Genomic DNA, 13,739 nt, shown 5'->3' on the forward strand with positions numbered 1-13,739 from the left:
AGTTAACTTACATGGCCCACACCATTTGTCCTCCACAGCAAGGGACAAATAGGCTTTAGCACCAAAACCTCCTGAGCTTCTTGATACCCATCCAGTGTAGCGTTTGGGTCACACACGTCCTTCATCAGTCTTGGCTAGTCTGAAGGTTTTCCTGTGCTTGATTCATAAATTGCTCCATCTCCCGAGGCAATTCACATAATCCACCACATCCTTCTGTGAATACTGAGGTTTGTTCGTTGCTGCCATTACCTGAGTAAGGTAAGTGGACCCCTCACTGGTATTCATTCAGAAGCTGAAAAGGACTGCATCATACCCTGTTTGCAAAACCTCTTGGTAAGAAAACAAGGGACATTACAATAGAATATCCCACACTCTCCACATGTGAGTGGTATGCTGTGCAAAGTGGCATGTCACTCCAGCTTGCTCCTACATCTCTCTCATATAAGAAAAGATGAAATTGGTTCCCCATTCTGAGATTACTGTTCTTGAAAATCCAAACCTAGAAATAAAAACATCACTAGAAAAGCTCTTGCTACCCCAATGAAGTCATGTGCCTCAGGATACCAGGTGGCATGATCCACCACAACCAAGATATACTTGTAGCCTGGCAGTGAGGGTAAGGGGGATGTCAAACGGAACAACCATGTCTATTCTCACACACTTAAGTGTAGAACCAACAAGTAGTAGAGGCACTAACTGTGCCTTTGTCCTCGCTGCTGATTTGCCATACACCTGGCAAGCAGGACAGGTTCCACAGAATCTCTCTGTGTCTCTACAAATCCCTGGCCAGTAGAACAGAAGGACCAAATTATGTTGGATTTTTCAAATGCCCAAATCTCCGGCAAAGGGCACTTCATGGGTCAGTGAAAACAGTAAATATCTCTGCAACAACGGAACAGCTAGCCTCTTGCCAGATCCTGGCTCCAGATTCAGTGGTTCACCGTACAGTGGGCCATTCTAAAAGCCAACAGTTTTTCCCAACCACTCCATTGCTGACCTCCTGCTTGACCTCCTGGCATGGGGCACCCCTGTGCCTTGCGGATATCATCCCATGTAGACTCCCCAGCAGCTAACAAACCCTGCAGCCCTAGAAGTGACCCAGTCTTTAGCATCGGTCTGTATTATGCATTGTACCAAGGGGCCTCTTTGTGCGCCCCTGGGGCACAATGGTGTTACACGAGGGACTGCAGATGGTAGTGCGTCCCCTTCTGTAATACTAGGAGTGCAGATGCACAAGTGGCTCCAGCGCTATCATGAAGGGGCAGTTCCTAATCCGCATGGGGCACAGTCCCAGGCAAATGAGGAAATCTCTTTGCCTCTTCGCTTGTGCTGTATTATGGATGCGGGCGCAGAGGCAAACAGATCTTTAGGAGGTACATTGAAAGTGAGAAAAAAAAATTGCCACACTTGAGAGGTGAGACCATAGACCCGCAGACATCCCCCTGCAGGTGGGTGCATTCACTTACTGCATCTACCTGCAAGAGGATCTCTCCCTCCCTCTTCAGAGTGTATGCAGCATGCCAATTGCACTGTGAAACACACAGCGGCTTTGAAGCAGCTGCTTTGAATTTCACTTCAATGCGCTGCCCCCAGGGCAGCACAAGTTAGCAGTTGCCCCTGGGGCAGCACCGTCTTTGTAATATGGCACATTGTCCTTGTTTGCACCCAGTGCACCAAGGCATAAACAGGGAAAGTGCACTTTATACATAATACGTCACTGGTCTGCTTGAGGTGCTTCATCCTCCCCTCGCTCTGAAGCATGCGTGATGACCTCCACGGCCATTGCCTTCCCAGAGTCTGCCCTTTCATGCAAACTACCTTGTTCTGGTCCCTGCAAATTGGGAATGTTCCCAGTCTTATCCTGAGACTGAAGTGCAGCATGTGCTCTGTTCACCGCAGATGACATGTTTCAAGCCATTAAGGCGTCTGACCCAAGCCAGGGGAAAAAAATCACTGCCCAAGAGATAACTTTTTAGTGTGATTAAGATGACTTGGGCTTAGTCTTGGTGAATCTCCCTACAGGACTTGAGGAATCAAGGGTATGGGGGAAATATGCAATCAAGCAGAAAGGTGCACCACAATCGATACTCGTCCCTTCAAGGCTTCCTTCAACACATAATTGAGAGCACAGAACTATAGGTAATGGGCATTGCCATGAGCACCAAGAGATCCCCTTGAGGGACACCCCCACAGGACAGAGACAAACTTGTGCTGTACCACCTCAAGTCTGAAATGCCACTTGTGGTTGGGCAAGATGATGGCAACTTAAACCATCAGCCCTGGTGTTTAGAAAGCTGGACAGATGGCTTGTGCCCAGCCAGATTCCTTTCTGGTGTGGCCAGACTGCACAGCCTTGGCCCTCCAAACAGAGAAGCTGAGACCCCACTACATGCTGCTTATTGATGAACCTCATCACAATCATATTGTCAATAACAATCTGGACAGAATGACCATGATGGGATGGAAGTCCCCGACTATCAGCTGAATAGCCCCCAGCTCAAGCAGACTGATGTGCAATCCCTGCTTTTCTGGAACCAAAAGCCTCTGATCTCTAACTTCTCCAAACGGGAACTCCACCCATGGGTGGGTGCATTTGTCAATACAGTAGCCAAAGCTAGTGCAGGGTAGAACTTCAACCCGGTGAGCCAGTTGCTCCTCCACTAACCATCAATCCAAGTCTTCTGCAGGGGTACCAGGAAATCACTATGGTGTCAGCCATATCTCACTAATGTTGAAACCACGGACTGCAGCGGCACCACTGGGTAGCCCTCATGTGCCAATGTACATGAGTGACCAAGAGGAAGCTAGCAGACCCAGCTGGCGAAGTACCATCAGGACTGGAATTTGAGCTTTCTTCCAAAACATCAGAAATCATATCCTGAATGCCCTAGATCCTCGGTGGAGCAGGGAAAGCCCAGAGAAAAATTGTAACCAGTGCTGTCCTGTGAAGAGGATATGCTGAGGGCATATTAGGTTCCACTTGGGCACTTTCATGGAAAAGCCTAAGGTAAACAGCAGTGATGCTGCGGCTTGCTACTGCTGTGATACCTTCTGCAATGAACCTCAGATGTGATAGATGTAGGCAGCAGGTTCCCTTCCAAGATCAGCACTGCATGATACAATGCAACCTTAGTTGGAGGTGGCTCTCTGGGAAACTGTATTTCTAACTCTGTGGAAGTATCCTGCTCACTAGCCTGCTACAGGAACAAGCAGTACATCATCACTGCTATCATCTGTATCACAATGTATGCTATGTGGCATTGCATTGGATAGGAGCCTGACTCAAACAGGTTATGCATGGTCTGCCAATATCATTACTGAAAAGCATTGATGTTGGGATGGACATGTCCTCTCCATGGTGAGAGACGAACCCTGCCTGAGTGCCCAACTGTATTGTTGTTTGGAGTCCTAATGCTGATTTTTGTCATAGGTGAATGCAGATCATTCTTGTGCACCATGACATAGGACTGTCTCATGGATTTTGGTCTTGTTGAACCAGGTTGGGCACCCAAAGCGCTATCCTTATAGTTGTGGAAGACTACTGTCTTCACCAGGAGTTAAGCAGCACAAGCGCAGTGGTAGCAGCATACCGTGTAGTGATCAGTAGTAGTGAACACTTTGTTGAGTGAACCTGTAGGCCTCATTCCAGTGGCACAAGGAAAAACAAAGTTCTGCTGCTGTGTGCTTAACTCACCCCTGGCCTACATCAGGTTGATGAGGAACTGCATGCATGGTGGAAATGTGCTGAGTGCATGTGTCCTTGCAAGAAATACACTACACAAAAGGGTGAAGTGTGGTACAGGGCGCAGATGGTAAATGTGTGTGTAGGCAGTGTATAGGAATGCTGGTGGTAGAAAAATACACAAGGATAACAGTACCAGGCAGCAGAGTGTGCTTTGAATGCACATTAAGTGCAGACATGCCTGCATTAGTACATAACAATTGAGGGAAACCCAGACCTGCCTTGTGAAAATATGAGGAGTAGATGACTAGGGGAATCTCACCACCCTCCGACGACAGATTTGTGTATTTATGCATTCCTGTAAGCTGGGCAGGGCAAGCACTGGATGAGGGGATAACAAGTCTTTCCTTGTGCATTTCAAAGGGCTCTTTCATTCAGTGAAAGGAAGGGGCCTAAACACATCTCAGGAAGAGGGAGATGGGGCTGATAAGGGAATCATAAAGAATAGGGCCGAGGACCCAGGATTAACCTTTTGATACACATATCACTGTGGCTGACATCCAGGTGTGAACTCTGGTCACTGCATTAATCTTGTTGTGGGTTAATCAGCCTTATAGTCCTGCCTGCTGTGACAGACATCTTTCGAAAGGAAGATGAATGGGCAAAGATGTCCATTTCATAAGCCTTTTAAAACTCTTAAGTCCAAAGACTCAGACACTAAATTACATTTTGTATGTGAAAAAGTAGGAGAATCTGAGACTCCAAAATGTTGTCATCTGCAGAGCAACCAGCTGGGCTGTGTGAGGAGGGGAAGCTCTGCCAGACTTCTGCCTGTGACCAGTTCTACGGGCCCAAGCCTGCTAGCCTCTTTGTTGGGTGAGGGAAATCAACCAGGGAAGTAAAGATCATCTGCCCTGGAGCACCAGCGCTCTGCCTGCTCACCAAGGCCGGTGTGCCCCTGAGGGAAAGGAGAGTGTTGGAGGGAGCCCTTGATGTGAGGATCCCCTATGTGAGGAGGAATCCACCCCTGCACTGATCAGGAAATAGCCTGTGTGCCAGACTTAATTGTCATCCCCTTCTGCCAGGAGAGACCTTTGTGAACTAAACTGAGGGGCGCAGAAGGAGAAACCTGCTCCCACTCTTATCGGGCTGTAGCCCGTGTGCTAGACTGAATTTTGACCCCCCATATGCCAGGAGGGGCCGCTATAAACTGAGGTTTAGGAGCACAGTGGGGAAAACCAGCTCCACACACTGATCAGGCCCCATCTACCAGGTGAAGCCACCGCTGAGTGAAATGAAAAGTGTGGTGGGAGAAACCTGCCCCCATACCGATCCCGCATAGCCCATGTGCCAGATTGCCTTGGCCACCCCGTATTCCATGAGGGGCCGCTACGGACACCAACATCAGGCCTGCATGACAGGAGTGGGAAGACCAAAGAGATGCCAGGAAGGGCCACGACGATGTCAAAGCCGAGCGGACTGGGTCATTGTCCAGGACCGAGATACTACTGTGACCAAGGTTAGGGCCAACTGTGTTTTAATGGTCTGCACCTACTGAGCCCAGTCGGAGCAAAGAGACTAACCTCACATCAATGCCAAGTGACTTACTGCATGTCCACTGGAGGACATTGCCCATCTGAATTTGCAGGTAGAATGCCCTCACCATGAACAAATGTAAAACAATTTGCTGCATATTCCAGGAGCGGCAAAAAAATAATTAAAAAAAGTTTTTTGCTCTAGGGGGTTCTCTCTAGGACCACCTCACCAGTGCTAAGGGGTCAGGGTGCCCCTACTCTGGCCCCTTTTATTTTATTTTTACTTTTTTCTGGGACTCGGCTCAAGCCGAGTCCTAAGATGGCAGCCAACACTTCCTGGTTTGAAGTGTCGGCAACCAATCAGAGCTGTGCATTTTCCTGCAGAAGCTTGTCTTTGTTTGTAAATACTTCAAAGTCAGAGATGTACAAATGTAAATTTCCCTAAATTTCTCACAAACTACTGAGCAAATTTACTTCAAATAAGCAAAAGCTTGATCTATGTACCAACAGCTAGCTTTCTGCAAAATGTGGTGTATTTCCGTCCAGTGGTTCAGCCTGTAGACATCTCTAACGAATCCTATAGAAATTAACATAGGAAACGCAACATTTGTTTAGCTCCCTTTTTCTCGGCCTTCGCTTGATGGATCACCCAGAAACTTTCCTTGCGTAACAAGAATCACTTTTTTTGGGAAAATTTAGTGAAGATTCGTCAAACGGTGCCAAAGGTATAGGCAAGTCAAAAAACAATTTTCCAATGGACACATGGTCCTAACTATGCTATAACTACCTACAGGTGACTGCCAGTAGGTAAGGTGTGTATATGTATATGTATATATATATATATATATATGTGTGTGTATCTCACCAAACCGTTCTCCTACCACCCTCTGATTACCTCCACCTGTCGGGTCAGTGCAAAACAGCGGGGGCAGGACCCACTCATTAATCCCAGAAGAAACCGTGTTCTGAGGAACACAGACGCTCGCACTCCCAAGGACGATGAGAAACACATTGGATTTTACAAAGATGGAAGTCGAAACATGTGAATAAACTTTGTGGTACTATCGTCCCTGGGAGTGCAAGCGCTTGTGTATGTATGTGTGTATGTATGTATGTACAAATATGTTATACGACCTTGAGAAATTACTGGCCTTGGGTAATTACTGGCCTTCATGAATTCCACTTCTGATATGTTATGTATGACCAAATAAGGAGTGCAACATTGTGTACATTTAAGTAATATTTATATGCCTAGGAACACACACACACATTTTTATATTACATTAATCATAGAAATGAAGAGGTTCCCAATGGAGATAAATAAAACGCATTGCCTGTCAAAGTTTTTCTGAAATTTGAAATCAAGGTTTAAAGATTCTGAAATCCAGCAGACTACAATTTGTCTTCTTGGAACATGTGAACTTTACAAAGTATTTCAGACTATTGGTTTTTTTTACAGCATTTTGCTGGCATCAGACCTCTTTACACTTTATTCCTACTAAACACGGGTAAGGTGTCTGTACTCTCCCATTAAACAAATCAAAAATAGCTTAAAACGGATTGGCACAATTAACTTTCCTATAATGCCATAGTATATGGTATAGAAATACACTAGAGACATGGAAAGTTCAATCAAACACACTAACGGTGATGGGAGAAATGCTTGCAATTTGTTTTAACCACTGGCATTCACTTGGGGTAGCATTCCAACCCATCGTTCTTTTGCCCATCAGGCCACCTGAGATTAGACCAGGTCATATGTAAAGCAGTCCTGGTCCTACTCAATTAGGAACAGTGTAACCTGAATTGCTAAGCCAGGTCCTCTCTGCACCAGAACAGAAGCAACTCAAGACCAGTTTTGTAAAAGAAATGTGTATAGCAGAGCACTAAATGGTGTCAAACAGTATTACCAATTGCTTCCTACTCCCAATGTGACCTTCAAGAACCGATGTCAATGTACTCACTATATGTTAACAAAAAAAAGACCAAAAAAAAGCTAATGTACAATATCAAGTATTGGTCATGTGATTATTTACTCCAAAAGATGGTGAGAATAGGTCCATTATTTGTGTTTCACAAAACATACAATGTTGCAAATCCTTATAGTTTGGTGTATTTCCTTCGTAAGCCAGTTGCACAATGTTCTTTACAATGAAAATTGTCAGCTGACATGTGTTTCGTCCCTGTCGGAAAGTGCCCTTGTTGGCATGGTTATCCCCCCACACTTTTTGCCTGATATTGATGCCAACTTAGATTGAGAGTGTGCTGGGACTCTGCTAACTAGGCCCCAGAACCGGTGTTCCTTCCCGAAATCTGTACGTTTGCTTACACAGTTAGCATACACCTGGCACCCAGATAAGTCCCTTGTAAAAGGTACCCATGGCACCAAGTGCCCTGTGGTCCCAAGGGCTGTAGCATGTATTATGCCACCCTGAGGGATCCCTCACAAAACACATGCACACTGCCTTTGCAGCTTGTGTGTGCTGCTGGAAAGAAAAAGACAGTCAACATGGCACCCCTCTGTGGCATAGGTAAGTAACCCCTCTAGCAGACCTTACAGCCCTAAGGCAGGGTGCACTATACCACAGGTGAGGTCATAGCTTAATGAGCAATATGCCCCTACAGTGTGTCAGTCCATTCCTAGACATTGTAAGTGCATTGTAGCCATACTGATCATATGATCTGGGAGTTTGTCATTGCGAACTCCACAGCTCTATAATGGATTCACTGAATACTGGGAAGTTTGGTATCAGCACAATAAACCCACACTGATGCTAGTGTTGGATTTATTGAACAATGCACCCAGAGGGCATCTGAGAGATGCCCTCTGTATTTTACACAATCCTTTAGTGCAGGACCGACTGGTCTGTGCCAGCCTACTAATAAGAGATGAGTTTCTGGCAACATGGGGTGAGAGCCTTTGTGCACTTGGTGGCCAGAAACAAAGCCAGGGCTGGGTGGAGGTGCTTCACACCTCTCCCCTGCAGGAACTGTAACACCTGGTGGTGAGCCTCAAAGGCTCAGGACGCTTGTTATAGTGCCCCAAGGCACCCCAGCTAATGGAGTTGCCCCCCCCCCCCAGACGAAGTCCCACTTTTGGTGGCAAATCCGGTGGGAAAATCAAGGAACGCAGGAAGGAGTGGCCACCCAAGCTAGGACCACCCCAAGGTGTCCAGAGCTGAGGTGACCCCCCTCTTTCCCTGCAGAATCCTACATCTTAGCTAGGAGGACGGGGACCAATAGGGTTAGGGAGTGGACACAAGATGGGTGTAGCTACCCTCAGGGTCAGTAACCATTGGCTACCACCCTATGACCCCTGTAATGCCCCTAAATCCAGGCTCTAAGGGCTCCCCTGAACCCAAGTCGTCAGAATCCTGGTGACCACAAAAGAAGAAAGAAGGAGGACTGCTAAGCTGAAACCCCAGAAGAGAAGGTGGAAGACAAAAACTGACTTGGTCCCAGCCCTACCGGCCTGTCTCCAGCTTCAAAAACCCTGCAAAAGAAGGCGACGCTTCCTGCTAGTCCAGTGGTCTGTGCCAAGCTTCCAGATGACTGCCTGCATCACAGAGGACCAAGAACTCCCGTGGACAGTAGCCCTGTCCAAGAAGAACCTACATCTAAAGACTCCAGAGCCTCCCCGGATCTGCGAGTTCTGACCACTTTGCAACATATGCCCACGGCCCGTGTCCAGGTGGCCCAACCCACAAGAAAGGATCCCCAGGCGATTCTGATCAAGTGCCAACTTTGGGTTGACCTCTCCTGTCCCCAACGATGATTCCTCCAGTGTGAATCCAGAGGATTCCAAAGCCCAAAGGTACACTGCAATCGCAGCCCCCAGGTCTTGGAGAACCCGATCCCCGGTGCAGCAACGTTCAGCATGCAGCTCTTCTGCTTGCCCAGCCTCTGGTTTTCCAGAACCGACCCCCTAGACCCAGCCTGCAGCATTTGAGTGACCCCCAGGTCTCCTCACAGGAAAGCATTGAGAGACAGATATTCAGTTTGCACCCTGCCCCCCCCCTGCACTGGTGAGGGTGTGAGTTTGTTGCCTACTTTAAATTCCCCAGGTCTGCCCTCCTAAGACGCAGGTACTTGCCTGCAAGCAGATCTGAAACAGAGTGCCCCCAGTCTCCATAGGAGCCCATGTTAAATTTGCCCCATTTTTTTACTTCTGCACACGGCCGGCCCTGTGTTGCTAGTGGTGGGTGTTTGGGGTTAACTTTAGCCCAAACCAAGGGACTTCCTAACTCCTGGAGGCTGGAACTGTAAGTTTTGCACTTACCTGCAAAACATACTAACTTTTCTTCCCCCCAGGAACTGTTCTGAAAATTGCAGTGTCAACTCCAATCAAAGTGGTATTCCGACATATGTGAAATACTTCTTTATTTATTTATGTATTTACCTGCAACTTGAATCTTGTGGTTCCAGAAATAAATTCACAACAGATATTTTTGCTACATAAAAACAATTGGTCTAGAGTAGTCACTGAGTGTGTGCTTCTTCTACCGTCTGTGTGTATACATGTATAATGCTTTGCACTATCCTCTGATAAACCTAACTGCTTGACCACACTACCACAAAAGAGAGCATTAGTATCATCTACTTTAGCCTCTGTTAAGCCTCTGGGGAACCACTGGACTCTGTGCAAACTATGGCCCTCATTATGACATTGGCGGTAAGTGAAAGCTCTTTCGATTTCTGAACACCTGTTCATTTCTGCGGGGTGGGACAAAGACACTATGTGTACCATCAATAGCACCAATGATGTTGGGGATATGTCCCATTGCATAGAAGTCAGCCTTCACTGTGCCCAAATCCTCCACCTGGGGTAATACAATGTAGCTGTGCATGTGTTTCATCAGGGCACACAACACTCTGGTCAGCACGTTTGACAACATAGGCTGTGACATCCCTGATGCCATGGCCACTGTTGCCTGGAAGGAACCACTTGCCAAGAAATGGAGCACTGACAGGACCTGCACTAGAGGGGGGATACCTGTGGGGTGGCGGATAGCTGAAATCAGGTCTGGCTCCAATTTGGCACACAGCTCTTGGCGTGTGGCCCTATCAAGTCAGTAGGTTAGGATAATGTGCCTGTCCTCCATTGTCGCCAGGTCCACCATCTCCTATTCATCCGCAGCACTTTAACTCTAGGGTGAAAAACAGTGAGCAGAGGGTCATATTCAAACATATACTCAGATTAATATGCCTTGCTTTTTTTACAGAAACTCAATGTGAACGTGTAGGTCCATTGATGTGCCTATGTCTGCTGTGACGCAGTTAAGTGCCCTGGCCTGTGCCCCCCTGAAATGGAGACTGCCTGACCCGTGAGAAGGGACAAGTGGAAATGAGGTAATTCCACTGACGTTGTGCACCGTTGCGGGAGGCAGTCGACGACCGCCGAGCAACACGTCATTGGTTGTCATTGGTTATCATTGAGGCCTACGGGTTCCAGGAGCCAATGGTGATGTACGCCGGCGGTGACGGTATGCACCGCCGCGGACGTGACCGCCATTTTCTATCTGTTTACTCACTTGCTACCTGACCTTCAACAGGAGAGGACCTGCACTGTAAGTGCTGCTGTGACCTGTGTCTGGAAGCAACCCTGGCTCGAGAGTCTGCGGAAAGGGCCACTGCCTTCACTTCGGAGGAGTTGGAGAGACTGGTGGATGGGGTCCTACCCAGTACCATTTTTCTTTATAGTCCTCCAGACCAACAGGTGAGTACACTGTGAGCACGATGCGTGGGGCATGAATGTATGGACTGCTGTGTGTGTAAGCCTCTTGTAGGGGGGGCTGAGGGGTGCTGAGCAGAGTGCTGCATGTTCGGTGGGCAATGTGTGTACATAAGGGGATGGGAGGGATATGGTGGGCCATGAGTATAACAGTCTGGACGGTATGAATAATACCTTTTCTGATGAATCTTATTCTGCAGGTCAGCGCCCATCAGAAAAAGGATATTTGGCGTGCCATTGCCAAGGAGGTGCGGACCCTGGGGGTCTTTGACAGGCAGAGCACCCACTGTTGCAAACTGAGGGAGGACCAGCACCGCTGGGCAAGGAAGACAGCGGAGTCCCAGCTGGTGCTGGCCTCCCAACGAGGAAGGGGTGCCCATCGTACCTTGACCCCCCCGGATGTTCGCATCCTGGCAGTGGCCTATCTGGAGCTGGATGGGTGCTTGAAGGCATCACAGCAGCCACAAAGGGGTAAGTACAGATCAGAACCATGAATTTGCACGCATTAAGGTGCTACCTGGGTGGGGGATGTGGGTCTGTGGTTGCCCCTAGGCAAGGGCGAACATGGCAGGGTAGGTTCCATGATAGTCAAGCTCAGGTGCACTCAAACCCCAATAATGCTAGTGGGCATCTACTACTGGGCAGGGTCCTGTGGGTTTCAGGTGTGCAGCTAATGGCATTAGGCATTGTATCCCATGGCCTGGTGACCAGCATTGTAACTGGTAGTGCATGGCCTACTGCATAGGGCTGTTCCCTGTGAGTTGTGTATGTCAGCGGTAGTGTTGTTGCTGGCAGTGACCAAGTGTATCCTTTGACTCTGCCCCCCTTTTTGTTTTGTCACCCTGTCCTTGTGTACATTAGTATCATCTGGCGGAGGAGCAGAGGCACCGGCGACGGACGGAGCTGCATCCCACAAGAGCCTGGAGGCCGAATCTACCGATGATGAGGGCACCAGTGGGAAGGAGGGCGAGGGGAGCACCACGACGGATACAGGGCGGGACAGTATTGACAGCGACACCTCCTCCGATGGAAGCTCCCTGGCAGTGTCGGACACCTCTGTGCCCACCCCAACTACAGGTACAGCTGACACCCCAGTACAAGCACCACCCTCTCAGCAGCCCCTCAGCAAGTTTCTCGTGCCCGCTCACCCAGGAGGGTGGGCATCTCCTTCGCCCCAGGCACCTCAGGCCCTGCCCCAGTTAGTCCTGCTGCCATCAGTGAGGAGGCTATTGACCTCCTGAGATCCCTCTCTGTTGGGCAGTCAACCATACTGAATGCTATCCAGGGTCTAGCAGGGCATTTGAGACAAACAAATGCATACATGGAGGGCATTCACTCTGGCATGGCAGCCCAACAGAGAGCATTCCAGGCTCTGGCCAACTCACTGATGGCAGCCATTGTCCCTGTCTCTAGCCTCCCCCATCCAACTTTCTCTACCCAGTCCCATTTCCCACAACCCCAGCCTATCCCAAGCACACCTTCAGACCTGCATGCACCCAAATCAACACACAGAAGTGGCTCAGGCAAACACAAGCACCACACTTCATCCCACAGGCGCTCACACAAGCACCATCCAGATGCAGACACACCAACATCCACTGCCTCCACTGTGTCCCCCTCCTCGTCGTCGTCCACCTCCCTCCCAGTTGCGTCTCCACTCACACCTGCATGCACTACATCCTCATCCACTACCTCCATCACCAGCACACCTATTACTACACACCCCTCACTGGCAGTCACCACCCCCACCCCCACATCCACATCCATGCACTCATCCCCTGTGTCCTCTCACACTGTGTCTGTGCCCCCTCCTCCCAAAGTACAGAAACGCAAGCACTCAGACACCCAGCAGTCATCCACCTCACAACAGCATCCAGCCCATGCACCTGCACCCAAACACAGCAGACACCTCCTACAACCACTCCCTCTTCCTCCACTCCCAAACCTTCACCCTCTTCAAGCCCCAGTGTACCTAAAAAGGCTTTTCCTCACCACCCTTGACCTATTCCCTGCCCCTCACCCCCGTCCTTCACTTTGGGCCATGGTGGGCAGAACCAAGCCCACCACCTCAGCCAGCCAGTACACGGCCACTGTAGTTTCTGCAGCTACTGCAGGTGTGAGAGGCTCCAAGGAGGCACCTGTCAGCACAGCCAGTGTGCCTGCACCACCTGCCAAGGGCAAGAAGGTGCCTCCAGCTAGCAAGGGCAAGAAGGAGACACCAGCCAGGAAGGGGAAGGAGGCACCACCAGCCAGCAAGGGGAAGGAGGCACCACCAGCCAGCAAGGGGAAGGAGGCTCCCCAGCCAGCAAGGGGAAGGAGGGAACACCAGCCAGCAAGGGCAGCAAGGGAACATCAACTGGCAGAAGTAAGGAGGCACCACTATCTGCCAAGGGCAGGAAGGGGACAACAGCTGCCAAGGCCAATGTAAAAGGAACTGACTCGCAGGCAGGATGGATCTGGTGCTTGGGATGGAGCAGCATCTGGGCAAATAACACCAGCCAGGTCACTTCAGCCGTCTGAGGCTGTAGGGGAAGGGCTGGAGCCTCGCCCCACCACTGACAGCACCGCTACCTGCACCGCCACCTGCACCGCCGCCAGAACCGCCACCTGCACCGCCAGCAGCACCACTGCCAGCAGCAGCCGCCCAAGGCTGCAGGGGAGGGGCTGGAGCCCCCCATCACTGACAGCACCTCCAGCTGCACCGCCGCCAGCACTGCCACCTGCATCGCCACCTGCATCATCAACAGCACCACTGCCAGAAGTCTGACGTTGCAGGGGAAGGGCTGGAGCC

The sequence above is a fragment of the Pleurodeles waltl genome, chromosome 10, assembly GCF_031143425.1.
Source record: "Pleurodeles waltl isolate 20211129_DDA chromosome 10, aPleWal1.hap1.20221129, whole genome shotgun sequence".
NCBI lineage: Eukaryota > Metazoa > Chordata > Amphibia > Caudata > Salamandridae > Pleurodeles > Pleurodeles waltl.